The following is a 21,996-nucleotide window of genomic DNA, read 5'->3' as shown; positions in this document are numbered from 1 at the left end:
ACCAGCACCACTGCCCATGGCATCCTTACTATGCCACTGCATGGGGTTGGCTATTCGGACGGAGGTCTGTTTGGGAACCAAGGCGTGCTAGGGAGGCAGCCTAGTGCAGAAGGCACTAACAGCCTGATTCATGTCGCTAAATTGCACTCGCAAAGGGCCAGATTCTCAGAATCTGGCCCTTTGCGAGCGCAATTTTTGCATTTGGTATTCATGATACCAAATGCAAAAATCGCTATTTAAGAATTCGCATATTTGCGTGGAATGGCATTTAAGGAATCTCTAATAGAGATTCCTTAAATGCTATTCATGACACACAACAAAATAGCGATTTTGGACTTTTGGGGCCGCTATTTACCGACAGGTCAGACCTGTCGGTAAATAGCATAAACTCAGAAAAATGCTTTTAAAAGCATTTTTCAAAGTTGCATGTAGCACACACACATGTCCTTTGGACATGTGTGTGCGCAACACCTGTCCAAAAGTGCATTTTAGGGGTGCTACAGGGCGTCCTTTGGACACCCCTGTCACCCTTAAAATCGCTATCTCAGTTGCGAGTAGCAAATTGCTACTCGCAAATCCCCAATCATTCCAATGGGCCTCTTGGCCCATAGGAATGAATGGGGAGTATTTGCGAGTAGCAAATTGCTACTCGCAAATAAAGAACATGTAGGAATCGCTATTTAAGTAGCAATTCCTACATGAATGCCGTTTTGAGTGTCCTCAATAGCGAATCGCTATGATTCGCTATTAGGGACACGCAAAACGGCCCGTACATGAATCAGGCTGTAAGATACTTACCCCATTGTCGGTGCTCCCAATACCATTTTCATGAAGCCCTTCCTTCCCCTCAGTCTATTACCCTTGTATTTTTGAGCATGGGCTCAAAAGTGACTGAGCGAAATCTTGTAGATTTCACTCAGCCACTTTTAGGAGGCATTCCTGCGCCGGAGCGCCCCCCTGCACAGGAACGCCTACTTCTGGCGCAGGGCTTTACAACGTGACACGTTGTAAATACCGCACAGCATGGCGCTGGTTTTGCGCTGCCGCTGCATCACAAAAGTGACGCAACGGCGGCGTAAAAGCAGTGCAAGGGGCTTGTAAATCTGCCCCCACGTTCTTATGGCTGTTCACAGGATAGTACTCTAGGTAACCATTTTGAATTGCCTGGAATATTGCAATTTCCTGTTACTGCGTGCGTCAGCTGGAGTATTGAAGAAATTGCTGTGTATACAAAATGTGGCCCACTGCTCTCCGCTTTATCTGCAGTACTGGCAGCTTTGTATTGGCGTCCAGTGCTGAAAAGGTTCGCCTTTAAGTCACTCTGCCATGTACACCATGATTATCTTCTGCTCGGCTCAACCCATCTTAAAAACAAGTTCTTATGCTATTTCATGCATCATTCCCTGCGATCATGTGATGCCCTCCTTCTCCAGTTACTTCTATTCTACCATGCCCAGATGGGAGCTAAAGCTAAAACCTTTTTGGTCGCTGCTGCAGAAACGTTGGAATGGCCTTCCAATGTTCTTGTGGAATTTGCAGAATCTGTTGCACTGCAAGAAAGCATTGACGACTCTGCACTATGGCAATTTATTTTCTTTTTATGTTTTTTTCCAGCATTACAGCACCTGTATAGGTTACAGGGCTCTTAATAAAACTAGTAACATAACAACATAACAAAGGACCTCACATGTAGCTTGGAAACATATATTCCTTCCTCCTGGCAAGAGACTTCTGAATGACCATGAACACTCCATGCTGGATCGAGACTTGTGTGTATCAAGATAGGGCAAGAAATGGGAGTCGCCTTAACATATGAAACTAAATGTTGGTAGAGAGGATGATGCTTGTCAAGCAGTTATTACTCCAGAAATGCATTTAAAGAAATATTTTTGTCAGCATTTCTCGCACTCTGGTTAGAGTTATGGAGCAGTGCTTAATTCGGGCTGGTGGTTGGGGATTGGATTCAAAGGGACTTATTTTTGGGGCCCAGGACTTATTTTTCTTCATTGTTCATTTACTTGCCACAAGAGAGGAAAATTACACAGATCAGAAAGATAGAAGAAGGTAAATACCGCAAAACTGTTAGAAAAGCGGAAAACAGGAACTTGCAGGAATGAGATTTAATGGGTAGGAGGTGTTTGGTAGAGGATTAAAGAAGCATGAGGTGGCTTTAAAACTGCCAGGTTTGGTGTTCCACACACCCATGTCTAATTCCACCGGCCGCCGGCTTCTGAGCAGAGGTTTGGGCATTGGCACTCTTTCTTTCACAAACTAAGAAGTGGCATGGAAGGCTTTTTGGCACTTGGGGTTGATGATTTCAGTTTGGCTGAGCTCACCCGAGTCTCTTATTCATACAGGCATGCTCAGCAACAGCATTATCGGAAGGACACCTCAACGCCCCCCCCCTCCTGTGGCTGTCTACAGCGAATGCATATCACCAGCCTCTGTCACTCCAAAACCAGACAGTCAGTCCACAAACAGGCAGAAGCACACAGAATGGTTAAACAAGAAAATATCCTCTGTCTAAAAGTGGCATTTTCAAACTCACAATTATAAAACTATCTTTACTAAAAGATGTGTTATTGAATTCTTAGTTCAGAGAGCCTAAACTTTATTTCCCTATCTTGTCCCATTGGGAAGTTATACTTGTAAGATGTTACAAAGTATCTCCCATTCTATCCCATGGGGCGGATAGCCTTTCAATCATGAAAAACGAAATTGGTAGTATTTCACTATCAGGACATACCACACACAGTACATGTGCTACCTTTCACATAGACTGTACCCTGCCCATGGGGGTACCTTGGGCCAACCATAGGGGTACCTTACATCTAGGGAAGGGTAGGGCCTGGCAAGTGGGTGCAGTTGGCAGGTCGACATGGCAGCTTAAAACTGTGTGCAGACACTGCGGTGGCAGGTCTGAGATACCTTTTAGGGCTACTCATGTATTTGGCACAATCAGTGCTTCAGGCTCACTAGCAGCATTTGACTTACAGGCCCTGGCACATGTAGTGTACTTTACTAGGGACTTACCAGTAAATCAAATATGTCAATCTTGTCAGGGAGAACCAATTGTAATGACAATTTACGCAGGGAGCACTTGCACTTTGACACTGATCAGCAGGTGCAAAGTACGCAAAGCCTCTAAGCCAGCAAAAAATAAATCCAGCACGACATCAAAAATACAGGAGGTAGAGGCAAAAAAACAGGGGAAACCACGCCAAAGATGCCAAGTCTAACAACATGACAGGCAGAGCTTTAGGCTTAGTCATGGGACTGAAGAGAAAGGCATCAAGGATTTTCCAGGAAAGCAAAGATGAGGGTCCAACAGGTTTGGACATGATGAGATTCTTGAACATGCTAAAGAGAGGCTTCAGTTTATATGTTAATTCCTGTCATTTGTGTAGCATGACCCTGTCAATCATAGTCTGGGCAGTATATTAATGATGTCAGCAACAATCCGGATGAGGCTGAGTTCACAGGCATTTCCTCCCTTTAAGTAAGTGATTGGTGTTGCTGGTTAAAGCTGTTTTTCCTGCTCCCAGCATGAATTGAAGAGTTACTTTAGCTATACATGGTATGTAACACTTACAACGCAACTTTTACGTCGTAATGCTGTTACAACGCAGCTATTACAACGCAGGATCCATTACATCGGATGCCATTACAACGCATGGCATTACATAGCAGATGGTATTACAACGCATACCATTACATCGTAAGTATTGGTAAGTATATCATTTTTTTAAATTTTATTTAATATTATATAATTGATTTAATTATTATTAACTATAAATAAAAATATTTATTTATGTTTTTAAATATTATAAATTAAATATATTAATTTAAGTAATTTTGGGGTACATGGGTGTTTTTAAGTTTTAGGGAAGGGTTTGCGTTTTGGGGTACAGGGGTGTTTTTAGGTTTTAGGGCAGGGTTTGTGTTTTGGGGTACAGGGGTGTTTTTAGGTTTTAGGGCAGGGTTTGGGTTTTGGGGTACAGGGGTGTTTTTAGGTTTTAGGGTAGGGTTTGGGTTTTGGGGTACAGGGGTGTTTTTAGTAAGCATGGGCGAATTTTGCGAATCTCGCGTTCGCGAATTTTGCGGATTTGCGAACTCGCAATCCGCAAAATCCGCGAATTCTCGCGAATTTGCGGATGTTTTTTTTTTGTGTTTGCGCGGGTTTCTGCCAGTTCGCGAGGGTTTTGTACAATTTCGCAAATTGCGAACTTACCTGTCGGGTCGCAAGTTTCGCGAACTTGTTGTTTCTACGTGTCCAGCCTGTTTGGGACACTCTTCTTCATCACTGCCACTCTCTGTCACCACTGCCACTCTCTGACTACTCATGCCACCCTCTGGCCCACCCATGCCACCCTCTGTTTCATCACAGCACCCTCTGGTTGTCCAGTCAGTGTACATTATTGTGGCAACGCAAGCACACCTTCCCTGCCTCAAGTGACCTGAATTAATTTGGGGCTGATTAATGTGTCACAGAATATTTTTTTAGCTGGCACCTGCTTCCTTAGTGCTTCCTGATTAGTGATCTTTTGCACTTGCTAAGTGCTTTCATTGTTGCAAAATTAGTTACAACACCTGCCCTGCCCCAACTGACAATAATGAATTAGGGGCTGATTAATGGATTTGAACTTCCAGCCTGGCTCCTGCTTTTCTCCCTTAGCTGTAATTCAGGACCTTTGTGGCATATGTGTAACTATTCTGAGGTTCAGAGCAGGGTCACATAATAGTTGCAACTGGCAACTGAACTCTGGAGGGGCCCCTCAGGAAGCACTACAGGAAATGGCTACTAATGATGAGCCTGAACTTTTGAACCTGGTAAGTAGTTTCAGTTTTGCTAAGATCGTATTTCTGTAATTTTGCACTTATTCGCGGGGCGCGAAGTTGTACTGGGAAGCCGCGAACTCACGCGAACAGGGCGAGCAAAATCCGCTGCTCGCGGATTTGCGGATTTTGCGGGAGATTCGCGAATCTCGCGGATTGCGAATTTACCGAAAATCCGCAAAATCCGCGAGCGAAACGGATTTTCCGCCCATGCTTAGTTTTTAGGTTTTAGGGCAGGGTTTGGGTTTTGGGGTACAGGGGTGTTTTTAGGTTTTAGGGCAGGGTTTGGGTTTTGGGGTACAGGGGTGTTTTTAGGTTTTAGGGCAGGGTTTGGGTTTTGGGGTACAGGGGTGTTTTTAGGTTTTAGGGCAGGGTTTGGGTTTTGGGGTACAGGGGTGTTTTTAGGTTTTAGGGTAGGGTTTGGGTTTTGGGGTACAGGGGTGTTTTTAGGTTTTAGGGCAGGGTTTGGGTTTTGGGGTACAGGGGTGTTTTTAGGTTTTAGGGCAGGGTTTGGGTTTTGGGGTACAGGGGTGTTTTTAGGTTTTAGGGCAGGGTTTGGGTTTTGGGGTACAGGGGTGTTTTTAGGTTTTAGGGCAGGGTTTGGGTTTTGGGGTACAGGGGTGTTTTTAGGTTTTAGGGCAGGGTTTGGGTTTTGGGGTGCAGGGGTGTTTTTAGGTTTTAGGGCAGGGTTTGGGTTTTGGGGTACAGGGGTGTTTTTAGGTTTTAGGGTAGGGTTTGGGTTTTGGGGTACAGAGGTGTTTTTAGGTTTTAGGGCAGGGTTTGGGTTTTGGGGTACAGGGGTGTTTTTAGGTTTTAGGGCAGGGTTTGGGTTTTGGGGTACAGGGGTGTTTTTAGGTTTTAGCGCAGGGTTTGGGTTTTGGGGTACAGGGGTGTTTTTAGGTTTTAGGGTAGGGTTTGGGTTTTGGGGTACAGGGGTATTGTAGGGTTCAGGGGTAGGTTTGTGTTTTGGGATAATTAAATTATATTTACCATTTTTAAATTAATTAAAATATATTTAATAAATTAAATTAATTTCATTACATTAATTACATTTTTAAATTAAATTAATTAAATTAAATAAAATATTTCAATTAATTTAATTTATTTTCAATTATAAAAATATGTACATTAAATTAATTTTATTATTTTAATTAAATTAAATTATTTCCTTTTTTTATTAAAATTACATTTATTAAATAGATATTATTTTATTAAATTAAATTAATGGCTTTTTCAAAATGTATTTTAATTAAATTAATTAAATTAAATTAATTAAATTAACTTAATAACATTTTTTTAAAAAAGGTATACTTACCTATACTTACGATGTAATGGTATGCGTTGTAATAGCATCTGCTATGTAATGCCATGCGTTGTAATGGCATCCGATGTAATGGATCCTGCGTTGTAAAAATTCCGTTGTAACGGAATGCGTTGTAAAAATCCGCGTTGTACTGACACCAATCCGCTATACATCCCTTTGCTGGTAACACTCCATGAAGGCCGCTTGTACGTGAAACTATATGCACCCCTAACTCAAATGTTGCTTGGTAAAGAATAAGGAAGACAGAGTGGGAAATGAATGCCTTGTTTTTTTAGGTTGTTCAGCATCCATCCTCCTGTTTCTACACTGTCACTGTAGTGGTTGTTGGTGATCATCTGCTAGCAAAAGCAATAATGAATTTTCAATAGTGATAATGATTATCCCTCGACTGCAATTCATCTAGTTAAAGGGATTACACGTTTGCACCAGGGAAAAGGGGTCACAAGTACTGGAGACCTATATGTTATCATGAGTAGCTTACAAGCATTTCATCCATGGTGCAATCTTTCTAATCTTCCAAAACCTATAACATTGCCACCAAGCAAGGCTCAGCAAGGCTCAGCAGTTTGAGAGACCAGTATTTACCAGCTCAACATCATGGGGACACCAGCTTACGTTCTCCCCTATCCTAGTAGACACCAACCCTGCACTTTGAAGAACATTAAAGTTGTTGTTAGTGCAGATCCCTGATTTGGGACAGTTTTAGTGTGACATATGATCCTAAAATGAGATGTCTGATGGGAAATTTGGCAAATACAAGTATTTTCTGTGATATGGATACCTTGAACCAATGTCACACAGGGATGAAACTGCTGTATGATCGAGGTGAGGCAGCATAATTACATCAATTTACTGCACAAGGTGTGACATTGACCTTTAACAGTACATTGGAAGGCTTCATGGGGCAACATTCTATTTTGTCCTAAACAGTCTTTGCAATGTGTCTTCATGCCAAATAGGCAGCTGCAATATTGGGGACCTGCAAAAATATCCCCATATTCAATTGCTAGCAAGAGTTGATTTGGTACTCACAACTTCCATATTCGTTCCATTTGATCTACTGCTTATTCATAGAAAAAGCAAGATGAGAAGTAGAAACAGTTGTTAAAAATCTAAAAGCGAGCAAAACGAATCACTATTGTATTGAAACTGATTGTATCCTTTACAAATAATAGCTTGACTTTAATTGCTTCATGGAAAATTGATAACTAAGAATGTTTATAATTATGTTTAAAAAAAAATCGTTTTTTATTTTACATTAATTAATACATTTCCTTATCTTTTTCCATAGGGAGGCCTCCACCCCCGTGGCATAGAGCACTATAAACAGGTGGAAAGAAACTAACTTTAATTCAGCCATTGAGGTCTAAACTGACTTAATTGAGAAGTTGAAGATTTTTTTTTAATAACACATTTTATATTAATTTTATCAGTTAAGGGTAGTTAAGACCTTATAAATTATTTCAAAAGCAAATAAAACATATTGATGGAGGGCAACAGTGCTCTAAAACTGTTGGTGTGGCTCATAACCATAGCTAGTCTGCAGCCGCACATGTGTTGTATTAACATTTGGTCATTAAAAAACGTGTTGTAATAATAATTTGCAAGTGAATTGATAGAAATTGCTTCATGCCATGCAAGAGGAATGAAATGACATTTATGTTTGGAAAGAGTAACCTTTGGTATATTGCAATTGCTTAACAAAAAGCTCATGTGTAATGTAATGCATTTGATTTAAAAGAACATCATGTTGGAGCCTGCACATGGAGATGACTAATTGTGCTTAACGTGTAACAATGGTAGATGCTTGCAAAGGAAAGCACTGTTAACTTGTGTATATAATTTGATGTTTAAAGGCCTAGATGAAACGTTCACTTTTGTGTAATGGAAGGCCTATTCATTTATTCTTATGTTGGCCGATTTGTGTAGGCCTTAAGCATTTTATTTTCCTGAAAAGCTCTCGCATTTGGAGGTAGTCAGCGAATCTCATGTGCATGCAAGGTTTTTCAGTTCTCACGTTCGCAGGTGGAAGAACCTGCCTTTGTTAGTGAAAACGAACGCCTTTTGTTTTAGGAGTTAGGCATGGAGGAGAATTGATACTTTGTAAACGGGATGTCAATAATTGGGAACCGGTGTTGTTTCTCACTTAGGAGGCCTGGGAATCAAGGTCCTCGAGCCGAACTTAGATGGAGTGAGGAAGACAGTGTAAATTTACCTATGAGAAGGGCCCAATGAGATGAGGTGATCTGTGGGCGTGTTTAACATCTGTGCATTTTGTATTAGGGATAGTCTCCAGAGGGATGAGTCAGGATAGGAAGAAGGGAGATAGGAGATGAGGTAAGGAGACTGATGAAGAAAGAGAGAGCCTCTTAGAACAAGCTCTGTAGCTTTGGCTACTTGACCTATACAACGTGAGGGTACTTCTTAGGAAGTCTTCACGAGCTGACATCTTTAATTGATGTTGCCTGGGGAATGCTAAGTAAGGATGTCACTTTGGAGATAGAGTAGGGATAGCAGCATGAGTTTGGGACCCCATCTAGTATTCATTTATGGCCAGGGAAAAGAGAGGACAACATCTACAATAACACAATAAAGTTCCCCCATGGCCTCACCATACTTTTTCATAAGACATGACTCATATATTTAATCAATGAACCTTCAGATTAACACAGGTACACAATTGTTTTTATATAATTTTTGGTATTTTATCCATTTTTTCTGTAATGTATCAAAAATACTTTTTTTCTATTTTTACTATTTTACCATATATTTTCATCAATTAATCATTAATACTTGTGATCATATAGACATTAAAATTCAGTACATAGTTCATTTGCCTCTACAGTTCAATATATACATAAGAAGAATGTTTGTGATAGAAAACGAACACCCTGTCTAACACACACTTATCAACATTCACACCTGTTCATTCATACAATTACACACACTTCTTTTTACACCCAGAACAACCTCCTTTTTTTCTGTGGTTGAGGTAACAAGGATATTATTTGTGAATTTCCACGCCAGGTCGACACGCATTTCAGTGGACTCTTACCACCTTCCTCAGGACCAACAGAGAAAAGTTTGTTTTCTCAACATGTGTAAACAGGGTACCCTTTATGCAGATTTGACCAAATGTACAGATTATGTGGTTCGGTTTGTTCACTTGTACAGTTTAATCATGTAGTTTTGGTCACACAGGCAGATTAGATTTATGTGCCCAGGGGTGAGTTGGGTCAACAAACTTAATAGCTGCACCTGTCAGCTTCCTTCATGCAGGTTTTTTAAAAAGGACGAGAAACGCCGTTCTTATTCTAATTGTCCATTGATGGACTGGTCTCTGCAATTCCTAGTCTCCAATTTTTTCAGATATGTTTGTATATTCGTTTGTTTCGACACCAGTTTCTCAGTCACTATGATCTTTTCATTGATAGTAAAATCGTATATCCAACACACCCCGTACGATCCGGTCAATCCGAAACAATCCGGCGTCTTCTGACCGGATCGTACGGGGTGTGTTGGATATACTATTTTACTATCAATAAAAATATCGTCATGAATGAGATACTTTGACAACCTTGTCTTGAGGTGCTTGTACATTAAGTTGTTTCTGGCTTTGTAATAAACCCACTAAACTGGAATTCGGAGTCTGTAATCTTTTGAGTTATTTCTCCCTACTATACTTCTCAGCAGGTTACAAACAATCCATTTACCTAGGGTTCCTAGTTAAATTATGACAGTGGAATCCAGACTTATCAATACTTAAAAAAGCCACCCTGTCCACCCCCTCCATCATCTGCTCCAGCCGTGCATATCCAACCTGAGTCCATGTTCCTCCCAACAATCATTTCAACTTCATTGTATCTATGTCCTTTATCAGCAGTTGGGGATACACAATCTCAGATTTCTTTGTCCAACATCTTAGTTGTCGGCCTCGTCAGGTCAAAATAAATCCAGTGGTATTGACAAATTTTGCGGTGTTGTTTTGGGCAGCCCCCGGAGGTAACGATCATTACACCTGCATTTATAAACTTGGGGAGTTGGAAATATTGAAGTATATTCCTCTGTGTAAATTGCTATCTGAAGTAGTGAAGAGCAAAAAAGTGGAGAGTTACTTCTAGGTTTACGATTAAATCTGCATGTGAGCAGATCTACGCATGCAACCATACCTTTGTGAATTAAACCCTCAGAGCCTTCTGTTGTTTCACCAATTTTAGAATGCAATCACCAATTTTCAAAATACCAGTTTCTTGGCTTAAGCTATTGATTTCTGCTCCTTTATTAAAGGGTTCAGAAAAGGGGGTGGTGATGGACAGAGTTTCCCAGTCCCAGTCAACAGATCAGGGTTGATCCATCACCGTTTTTTAGCTCACTGCACCATCCCAGCTCAGAACCTGGCTACATGCAAATTAGTCTGTCCCTGGCCCAGTGCATCATGGGAACAGGGCAGACCAAACTACCGAGCCAATTCTTTAACTGGAAAGGAAACAAGCTTCCGGGGACCAGTTTCTGGCATTACAGCCGTCTTCGGCCCAGCTTGCTTGAATCCTGATGGTGCAGTGAGCAAGGGACTCATGTCTGAGTATACCCTTCCACGCTTATGGTGGACAAAACGATTCAGAAAAGGGGGTGGTGATGGACAGAGTTTCTGAATTAAGCAGAATACTCCTACCCAGTCAACAGATCAGGCCTTGATCCATCACAGTTTTTTAGCTCACTGCACCATCCCAGCTCAGAACTTGGCTACATGCAAATTAGTCTGTCCCTGGCCCAGTGCATCATGGGAACCGGGCAGACCAAACTACCAAGCCAATTCTTTAACTGGAAAGGAAACAAGCTTCCGGGGACCGGTTTCCGGCATTACAGCCGTCTTCGGCCCGGCTTGCTTGAATCCTGATGGTGCAGTGAGCAAGGGACTCATGTCTGAGTATACCCTTCCACGCTTATGGTGGACAAAACGATTCAGAAAAGGGGGTGGTGATGGACAGAGTTTCTGAATTAAGCAGAATACTCCTACCCAGTCAACAGATCAGGGCTTGATCCATCACCATTTTTTAGCTCACTGCACCATCCCAGCTCAGAACCTGGCTACATGCAAATCAGTCTGTCCCTGGCCCAGTGCATCTTGGGAACAGGGCAGACCAAACTACCGAGCCAATTCTTTAACTGGAAAGGAAACAAGCTTCCGGGGACCGGTTTCTGACATTACAGCCGTCTTCGGCCCGGCTTGCTTGAATCCTGATGGTGCAGTGAGCAAGGGACTCATGTCTGAGTATACCCTTCCACGCTTATGGTGGACAAAACGATTCAGAAAAGGGGGTGGTGATGGACAGAGTTTCTGAATTAAGCAGAATACTCCTACCCAGTCAACAGATCAGGGCTTGATCCATCACCGTTTGTGGTGGTGGATCAAGCCCTGATCTTTGGACTGGGTAAGAGTGGTCTGTTTAATTCAGACACTCTGTTCATCACCACCCCGTTTTCTGAATCCTTTATTAAAGGGTCTCGGTTTCTCCATCACCACTAGTACTCCTAATTTTGCTTTTAGATAATTTATCATAAAAACTCTCCTATTTTATCAACTGAATTATTTTGTGGAGCAAAGCGATTATTATTTCCTTCTGAAACCATTTAAAAAGTTGATAATTACAAGGTTCCATCATGTTGAATGGAATGAAAATCGGGAAATCTATCCTTCTGTCCCACATAGTCACTTTATTTAATAATTAGGAATGTATTTCCTGTAGCAACCTGATCATTTCATTATGGCCCACCAACTATAAATAGGAGTCATCATGCATTATAAAGAAGGGTCCCTGTTTTAAATTTTTTACAGATTTTTATAGATAAATACAGACAGAAAACCATCTATTTTCTTGTCTGCATGTATACTTAAATATTGAAAAATAAGGAAAATTTACAGTGTATTAAAACCGACACGGCCCGCCCGCTTATTAAAATGTTTCGCACTGGTGCAGAACGTTCGAAGCAGCAAACAGGATAAACCTGTGCAAACATTTGTTGGTTAAATAAATGTGGAAATAGATCCTTTGCAGCATCGTTTTTTACACTAGCACAAAAGTAAGATAGATAACATGAGCAAAAAATAAAAATGGATGAACAGAGATGGAGATGTCAAAGTAGGTCTTCGTGTCTTGTGGCCTGATACTCAATAGAGTAGCTACGCATACAACTATATCAATTTCGGTGCAAAATCCCCAAATGATCCCATTTGTATTGTACTAGAGCAGGAATCACCTCACAATTTTGCAGGAAACCCAACACCAGGCTCCCCTACTGGGAGCTAGTAATTTGATTTCTATTCACCTGGTGATTCCTCATTCCTTTCTGGTATAGAACACATAGACTTCACTAAGATTTAACAGGAGTCTTTGCACAACATCCACAGAGTTACTGAGGTCTGAATTCAGATGAGGATGGTACCTCCCTTTAGCAGCCACGTCAGATTTTAAAGACCACATGGAAGGGGGATCATATGGTATTTGAGTGCATGAGCATGACACAACACTGAACTGAATCACTTCTACATGTTCCCAAATTTTGCAGTTTAAATAAAGGAGCCTTGCTGAGATAAATTAGCTTGCCATATTTTGGTGAAGTTGGGAAGCTGTCATCTAAGCCCAGGTTTTCCAGTTATTTGTACACTTTGCTAAAAAATGCTGACTTGCAAAATGTATAAATTAGTTAACAAATCAGTTTCATGAAGTTTCACATCATAACACACCTCTGGCAGCTCCATTGTGCTCCCCATTCACAAACACGCTCATTTCAAACTGCTCAACACACTCAATGCACTACACAACTTTGGTTCCATCTACCTGAACAGTTGCATCTCCTTCCAACAACCACCCAGACACTTCTACTCCGCCTGACCCCACACATCCCATGCATACACAGACCCAGATCAGTAGGACAGGTATTCTCTTCATCACCCCTAAAGCAAGAAACAGCCCCTACTCTTCATCAAATACTCCTGCTTTCTTCTTCAATTCCACAAGAAGCTAAAGTTCTCGCTGTTCAATTAAAAGTAACCAACCTACCATAGGCAGGTCTATGCACAAATACCTGCTCAAGTGTGCAAGCATCTTACAGGCCCTCCTGCCGTTCCTTCTTTCCCAACAATTATCTACAGCAAGACCTTTGTGTACCTTAATTCAAGGGATTGTGTCCGCTTGGGCCTGTTTTGATCTGTGACACCACACGCAGCTTCCAAACAGCGAGCTGCGAAGAGCTTCAGGAGAAGCTCTCCGCTCCTGCAATACCAGAGTGGCGTGAACCCTGCGAGCCCGGGTGTCTCTCCCACCTCACTGGTCCCAAACTGACACAGTGGCCCGCAGGCTTGGCAGGTGACTTCAGACAGGGGAATACAAATGGACGAAAAAGGCTGAAGTAGGAGAAGGAGTGGAGGATGAGGGGAAAAAGAAGCGATTAAGCCAGTGACAGTACTCCCTGAGGTGGATGTGGCTGGTAGCAGAACAGTGCAGATTGCCTCAGCAAGGGAACTTGCCCCTACTTCTCCAGCTGTACAAGTCCCCACTTGGAGGCCCGAGATCAAGCAGTCCTGCGTCCCCAGATTCTGATCTCCTATAGCCTATATTACTGCCCTCCAAGTCCTGGGTCGAGCTTCACTGAAGACAGGGGGAGGGGCAGTTCACAGTTCATAGTATAGACCAGATTAGGCTAGCTGCTCCAAACCAGCTATAGCCAACTACTGATGCCCGTACTGGAAATAGCTTCAGAGCAACACAGGGCTGAAAGAGACCTCAGCGAGGTTACAGCACGTTTAGACCCTGCAGTGTGGTCATTGTCTCAGGTGAGCCCCAGATAACGGAGACGGCTCAGCTAGGTCTGGGTGTGGCTTGTGGCCTGGGTGAACTCCCTGCCTCTGCTGTCGACCACCTGTTCCCACTCTTGGTGCATACTCCCAGGCAGGAGTAAAAGCTATAGAAGTCAGTGTTCTCAACAAGCAGACGTAACTTAGCCCCAATGAATCATCAGCCTCGGACACTTACCACTGCCAACTCCCAGCGAGACAGCGCGCCAAATAGGTACCCACGCAGTATCGGGGAATGGGCAGAAGCAAGCGCAAGGAAGGCATCTCATTCAAACCACGCACTAGTAAGAGGAACATTGTCCCGTACGTTGTTTACATGCCCTGAAGAGATATGACGCCCTCACCAAACGGGAGAAGACATCAGAGGAAGGGTCCCAGCTCTTGGCATCTGTTCCTGGAACACAAATAGCCTTATCTCTAAAATGGATGACCCGGATTTCATAAAGTATATCTCCCAATTTGATATTGTAATGCTGAAGGAAACCGGGCTCTCAAGCACAATACACATCCCGGGTTTCACTGGCTTTTCATCAGCGGCGGCCAGAACCAACAAATTTGGACATCAGTCAGGAGGTTTGGCGACATATGTATCCACTACATCAATATCTTCGACCGTCCAACTGGTCTCACTAACATCTTCAACCTTATCCGTAAAGATTAAGCTACAGTTGGGCACCAAAGAGGAAGAAGTCTGTTTTGTCAATGCATATGTCCATCCCAAAAACAGAGCCAAAGACTCAAGGAACATCTTGAACCAACTGGCTGAGCACGTCACCCAACTGGAGAACCCACTCCTATTTTTGTCGGGGGATTTCAACCCAAACTTACTTGGCTCGTCACCAGAAGATGACGTTCTGGCTCTTAACAAAATCTACAGTATACCAGCACAAAGTTCCCCTCCAAATAAGAGAAAGTGCCATAACAACGCTTTTCTCCAAGATTTAGAACATCAAAAACTTCGGGCATTAAACAGCAGATTTAAGTCTGATTCCCCTCCAGTAGCTTTTTTCTATTCTCATAGAGCCAGCTCCATCCTGGACTACACTTTTGCCAGTCTGGCACTATTTCCATACATCCGGGAATTCAGAATGGGGGACCAGGGGGAAAGTGACCACCGCCCTCAGGAAAGCCAGCTGACAGCAAAGACGCCAACGGCAATCAGGCCAGACAATACACTGGGGGAGATTTATACAATCAATCTAAGGAAAATCAAATGCTCGCCAACCAACACAATTACCTTGGCCGAAACTACCCTGCAAATGTACAATATACATACACCAGATGCAGTTGGGCTCATTTCCCACTGGGGCCAATACACAGATTCACTAGTAAACATACTGGCAAGAAAGACCGCTCCTAAAGGCAACCCTAACACAGAGCACAGCAGAACCAGCTAAAGAGAGGACAAAGAACATTACTACGCTCACAAAAAAGAGCCGCAAATTTATCCTTACGGAGGCTAAGAGCGGCGCCCCACAACGAACAAATACGAGCCATATTGAAAAAACAAAGGGCTGAGCTCAAACAGACAAAAATGGGAAATAAAAAGAGACGTAGAAAACGAAGGCTGGGCAAAACTTCTATATGACTCCAAAAGCAACAATAGCGCCCGCTTCTGGCAAACAGCAAACAAGATCCTACGCCCAGACCACAAGGACCTTGGTTCACACATTGGGGAAGATCAGTGGATCAACTATCTCGGCAGTCATTTCAACGACCCCCTGGGACCGACAGGGGCACAAAGAAGCACCAACATAGAGCAAGCACCCGCAACGACCACGACAACGCTGACAATTCCGGGAGATCAATCCCAACTCAGTGTTACCCCGGTACCATCAGCGGCACAGAAAATAGCCCTAATAAAAAAACAGATTTGGAAGGGCAGGAAAGAAGGTGCTCCAGGTCCTAATGGAATTCCGCCAGCCCTGTTCAAGGAGAAAGACACAGAATGGGCCACCATATTACAACCTTTATTCACAGAAGTCAGACTCCTAAACATAATCCCGGATTCCTGGAGAGGGTCGACGATTGTCCCCATACACAAAAAGGGAGACAAAATGGTCCCTGATAACTACCGTCTAATAGCCCTCCTTGACAACGAGGCCAAATACTTCGCTGGAATAATCTTAGAGGAGATCGTGACATGGGCGGACTCAAAGCAGATTATTCTATGGAACCAGACGGGTTTTTGGAAAAAAACTGGAACAACAACCAACATCCTGGCTATCTCGCTGATAATGGACGGAGCTAAAATAAAAAAAACTGCCTCTGCACTTGTGCTATATCGATTTTAGCGCAGCCTTTAATAATATTGAGAGAGGCATGCTGTGGCGGAAACTTGCACAATGGGGCATACCTCAATCGCTTCTAAACATGCTGAAGTTACTCCATTATGACACCTGGGTGCAGGTGAAGCTGGGAAGTGGGACCCATCTGTCTTCCAGAGTCCGCACGACTAATGGGTTAAAACAAGGGTGTGTGCTGGCCCCGACTTTGTTCAACCTATTTATGGCAGACTTATCAGGCCGACTTGACACATCCAACTCCCACTCTCCGAGTCTGGGAGGAAAAACCCTAAGTCATTTATTATACGCAGATGACGTGGTACTTCTTAGCCACACACATATTGGCCTCCAGAATTTGCTGATCGAAATGCACAGCTACGCAATGGAAAATAATTTAAAAATCAATCTAAGTAAAACGCGTACCATGTCGATCAACACCAGGAACAAACATCTGAAGTCCTGGACTCTGGGTGGCCAAAAAATAGAGTCTTCACACAAATACAAATACTTGGGACTTATCTTCGACACCGCCGGCTCATTCATTCGGCAGATGGAGGAAACTAAAAGAAGAGGGGCCTTGATCGCCATCACATTGAAAAATCTAGCAAACCAACTATTGGGGCCAACCTTGTCACCATATCTAAAAGTCATCCAGGCTAAATTGCTCCCCTCAATTTCTTACAGCACGAGGCATTAGAGACTCTAGGAACTTAGATAACATCCAGGTAAAAGCATATAGAACTCTGTTCTCACTTCCATCCTACACCTCGCCTGCCCAAATAAGGCTGGAGTTTGGCCTAAAAAAACAAGACCTTGCAAGACAAGGAGCCTACATTATCTGCTGCCACAAACTCCACTCTGCTTCCAATGACACCTTAAACGCGATGTTGTGGCAAGACATACAAAGCAGGGATGTATCTCAAGGTGGTGATCTCAGTGATGGACGGGCTACGTGAAGGCATCGACACCAACCTCTCGCAAGCCCTCATCCTCTTAGATCTGTCCGCCGCTTTTGACACGGTGGACCACTCCATCCTTCTCACCCGTGTCAGGGCGGCGGACATAGAGGGCCTAGCCTTCGCGTGGCTCGAGTCCTTCCTGAGCGAGAGGGCTCAGGCGGTCCACCTTGCCGGTTTCACTGCCGCCTCCCGCAAGGTAGTGTGTGGTGTTCCTCAGGGCTCTTCACTTTCCCCACTTTTGTTTAATTTATACATCTACCCCCTCATTTTTATGTTGCAGCAGCTCGAGGTCACAGTGTTTAATTACGCCGATGACCTCCAGCTAATCTTTAACCTCTCCCATTCTCCCTCATCCGCCCAGAATGTCCAAACTGTCATGTTGTTCATTCAGAACTGGATGAACTGCAACCACCTCAAACTCAATCCGGACAAGACGGAGCTGGTCTTGACCGGAGGTGGTTGCAGCCCCTGGTCTCCGTCCCATTGGCCCCCTTCACTTGGTGTTCCCCCACTCCCAGTTCCTAAAGTCAAAACTCTCGGTATCCTTCTTAACTCCCAACTTTCTGTTCACTCTCAGGTTAGTTCTGTTGTGTCCTCTTGTTTCTTTTCCCTCAGGACAATCAGGAAGATCTCCCGCTTCTTTTCCCTCCCGGCTCTAAAAATCATTGTGATGGCAATGGTGCTCTCACGCCTTGATTATGGCAACATAATCTATAATGGCGCGCCGGCCTATGCTATTCACCGTCTGCAACTAGTGCAGAACCAGGCTGCTCGCCTGATACATGGCCTGCCCAAATTTCATCGTGCCACCCCTCTACTGCAAACAAAACAGGTGATGGACCGAATGTGGACCAATGTCACACACTGACCCCAGTCCGAAGATCTGGGCCCAAATCCATCGTTTTTTTGCACTCCACACCACCCTGGGTTAGACAATGGCGATATGCAAATCAGCTCTGACCCTGTGCCCCATGGGAACAGTCCAGTCCGAACTACAAAAGCCATGTCCTTCCCAGAACGGAATCAAGCATCCGAGGACCGGACCGGTTTCGAGGTAACACCTCTCATGAGCCCGGCTAGCTTGACTCCAGTGGTGTGGAGTGCCTGGGACCCACGTCTGGGAATCCCCAGCGCACTTAGGGCGGGATATGCAAACAAAACAGGTGATGGACCGAATGTGGATCAATGTCACACACTCACCCCAGTCTGAAGATCTGGGCCCAAATCCATCGTTTTTTGCACTCCACACCACCCTGAGTTAGACAATGGTGATATGCAAATCAGCTCTGACCCTGTGCCCCATGGGAACAGTCCAGTCCGAACTACAAAAGCCATGTCCTTCCCAGAACGGAATCAAGTATCCGAGGACCGGACCGGTTTCGAGGTAACACCTCTCATCAGCCCGGCTAGCTTGACTCCAGTGGTGTGGAGTGCCTGGGACCCACGTCTGGGCATCCCCAGCACACTTAGGGCGGAATATGCAAACAAAACAGGTGATGGACCGAATGTGGATCAATGTCACACACTCACCCCAGTCCGAAGATCTGGGCTCAAATCCATCGTTTTTTTGCACTCCACACCACCCTGGGTTAGACAATGGCGATATGCAAATCAGCTCTGAACCTGTGCCCCATGGGAACAGTCCAGTCCGAACTATAAAAGCCATGTCCTTCCCAGAACGGAATCAAGCATCCGAGGACCGGACCGGTTTCGAGGTAACACCTCTCATCAGCCCGGCTAGCTTGACTCCAGTGGTGTGGAGTGACTGGGACCCACGTCTGGGCATCCCCAGCGCACTTAGGGCGGAATATGCAAACAAAACAGGTGATGGACCGAATGTGGATCAATGTCACACACTCACCCCAGTCCGAAGATCTGGGCCCAAATCCATAGTTTTTTTGCACTCCATACCACCCTGGGTTAGACAATGGCGATATGCAAATCAGCTCTGACCCTGTGCCCCATGGGAACAGTCCAGTCCGAACTACAAAAGCCATGTCCTTCCCAGAACGGAATCAAGCATCCGAGGACCGGACCGGTTTCGAGGTAACACCTCTCATCAGCCCGGCTAGCTTGACTCCAGTGGTGTGGAGTGCCTGGGACCCACGTCTGGGCATCCCCAGCGCACTTACGGCGGAATATGCAAACAAAACAGGTGATGGACCGAATGTGGATCAATGTCACACACTCACACCAGTCCGAAGAACTGGGCCCAAATCCATTGTTTTTTTGCACTCCATACCACCCTGGGTTAGACAATGGCGATATGCAAATCAGCTCTGACCCTGTGCCCCATGGGAACAGTCCAGTCCGAACTACAAAAGCCATGTCCTTCCCAGAACGGAATCAAGCATCCGAGGACCGGACCGGTTTCGAGGTAACACCTCTCATCAGCCCGGCTAGCTTGACTCCAGTGGTGTGGAGTGCCTGGGACCCACGTCTGGGCATCCCCAGCGCACTTAGGGCGGAATATGCAAACAAAACGGGTGATGGACCGAATGTGGATCAATGTCACACACTCACCCCAGTCCGAAGATCTGGGCCCAAATCCATCGTTTTTTTGCACTCCACACCACCCTGGGTTAGACAATGGTGATATGCAAATCAGCTCTGACCCTGTGCCCCATGGGAACAGTCCAGTCCGAACTACAAAAGCCATGTCCTTCCCAGAACGGAATCAAGCATCCGAGGACCGGACCGGTTTCGAGGTAACACCTCTCATCAGCCCGGCTAGCTTGACTCCAGTGGTGTGGAGTGCCTGGGACCCACGTCTGGGCATCCCCAGCGCACTTAGGGCGGAATATGCAAACAAAACAGGTGATGAACCGAATGTGGATCAATGTCACACACTCACCCCAGTCCGAAGATCTGGGCCCAAATCCATCGTTTTTTTGCACTCCACACCACCCTGGGTTAGACAATGGCGATATCCAAATCAGCTCTGACCCTGTGCCCCATGGGAACAGTCCAGTCCGAACTACAAAAGCCATGTCCTTCCCAGAACGGAATCAAGCATCCGAGGATCGGACCGGTTTTGAGGTAACACCTCTCATCAGTCCGGCTAGCTTGACTCCAGTGGTGTGGAGTGCCTGGGACCCACGTCTGGGCATCCCCAGCGCACTTAGGGCGAAATATGCAAACAAAACAGGTGATGGACCGAATGTGGATCAATGTCACACACTCACCCCAGTCCGAAGATCTGGGCCCAAATCCATCGTTTTTTTGCACTCCACACCACCCTGGGTTAGACAATGGCGATATGCAAATCAGCTCTGACCCTGTGCCCCATGGGAACAGTCCAGTCCGAACTACAAAAGCCATGTCCTTCCCAACACCACAACTTTACTTCAGCCAGGGCTATCCCAAAACCATCAAACTGAAGTTTCTGAAATACAGATTAGGGATCCTGCCCGGCAGAGAGCATCAACCACCATGGCTCAGGAGCAATGGCGATGAAGCCTGCCCGCTCTGCAACCTAGCAACTGGAGACATACTCCACATGACCTGTCTCTGCGAAGAGCTTCGACAAGTCCGCCGACAGCTACTAAGGGACCAGCTCAAGCAGATAGGGACCAGCACGCGCAGGCAGGCTGTGCCTGCATGCTTGAACCCTGCGAATACAAAACTGAATTGTAGATACGTCAAGTTTCTGACCACGATAGAGCAAAGACTACCAAATCTACAACTCACAGCAAGCACAGGTTCTGGCAACTAGCGGACGAATTTTGGGCTACAAACGCCTAGCCCGGCGGGGCTCAGAGAACTCTGCTAGACAATTATTCTCGGTCCCTCGCGGCATGAACAATTACACAGACTATTCTCACCATATTTTAAGAAATTGTTTTAATTGAAACAATTGTATTGGTTTTAATTAACTATACAAAATAAAATGTATCTTATCTTATAGAGGTCAGTTCATGAGACGTTATCTACCTCAAAACTCAAACTCAGTCATTATCAGAATAAAAGGATCCTGCAAGACTGCTTGCAGAATGTAATTCCTCAAACAACGATTTGATATATAAATGCAATTAACTGCACCCCAGAAAGATCTGGAATACAAAAAAGTAAGCACTCTTCAGGTACTTGGAAGCTGAACTACAAACTACAATTTAAGCTACAGAATAAGATTTGACTCAATAAATACAAACAAGTAAGTCTCTGAAAGAGGCTGATAATGACAAAAATAAGACCAGGGATAAAAAAAACACCAGTAATATCCACCCTACACAAAGATTAAACAAAGATATACAAGCCTTATGAGATTCAACACCTGCCTTTTCTTCAGCCCTTCATGCTTCAACAATTTGCAAGTACTTTACCCCAGTGCCCTCCCCGCTGAGACTGCTCACGAAGGGGCAGCTGTGTGATAACTCTTCATTGCCCTGACCGTCTCTCAACAAACAGGTAGAACAATCATTGCAACTCCAAGAAGCAGTACAGGGACAGGAACAAATCACTCAACAAACAGGGAACTTGGACAGTGGAGCCTCTCCTTGTGCCCAGGCTTCTGAAATTAATTGGCAACCAGGACGATGCTCACTAAAGAAGGAGCAAGGCCATGAACAAATAGAAGCTATTGAACTATCATCAGATCTCATTCCCCTGTAAGTCAACATCAATAATACAGATGGAAAGAATGATTAACTTTTCCAGGGTCTAGGCAGCTGCTCTTACAGCAACCTGTTTCTAACACAAACCCCTCCACTATTGCAAATTCACAATTCTAACCAGAAA

The sequence above is a fragment of the Lissotriton vulgaris genome, chromosome 7 (genome assembly GCF_964263255.1).
Source record: "Lissotriton vulgaris chromosome 7, aLisVul1.2, whole genome shotgun sequence".
Lineage (NCBI taxonomy): Eukaryota > Metazoa > Chordata > Amphibia > Caudata > Salamandridae > Lissotriton > Lissotriton vulgaris.
The sequence above is the reverse complement of the archived record's forward strand: the minus strand, read 5'-3'. Positions refer to the sequence as shown.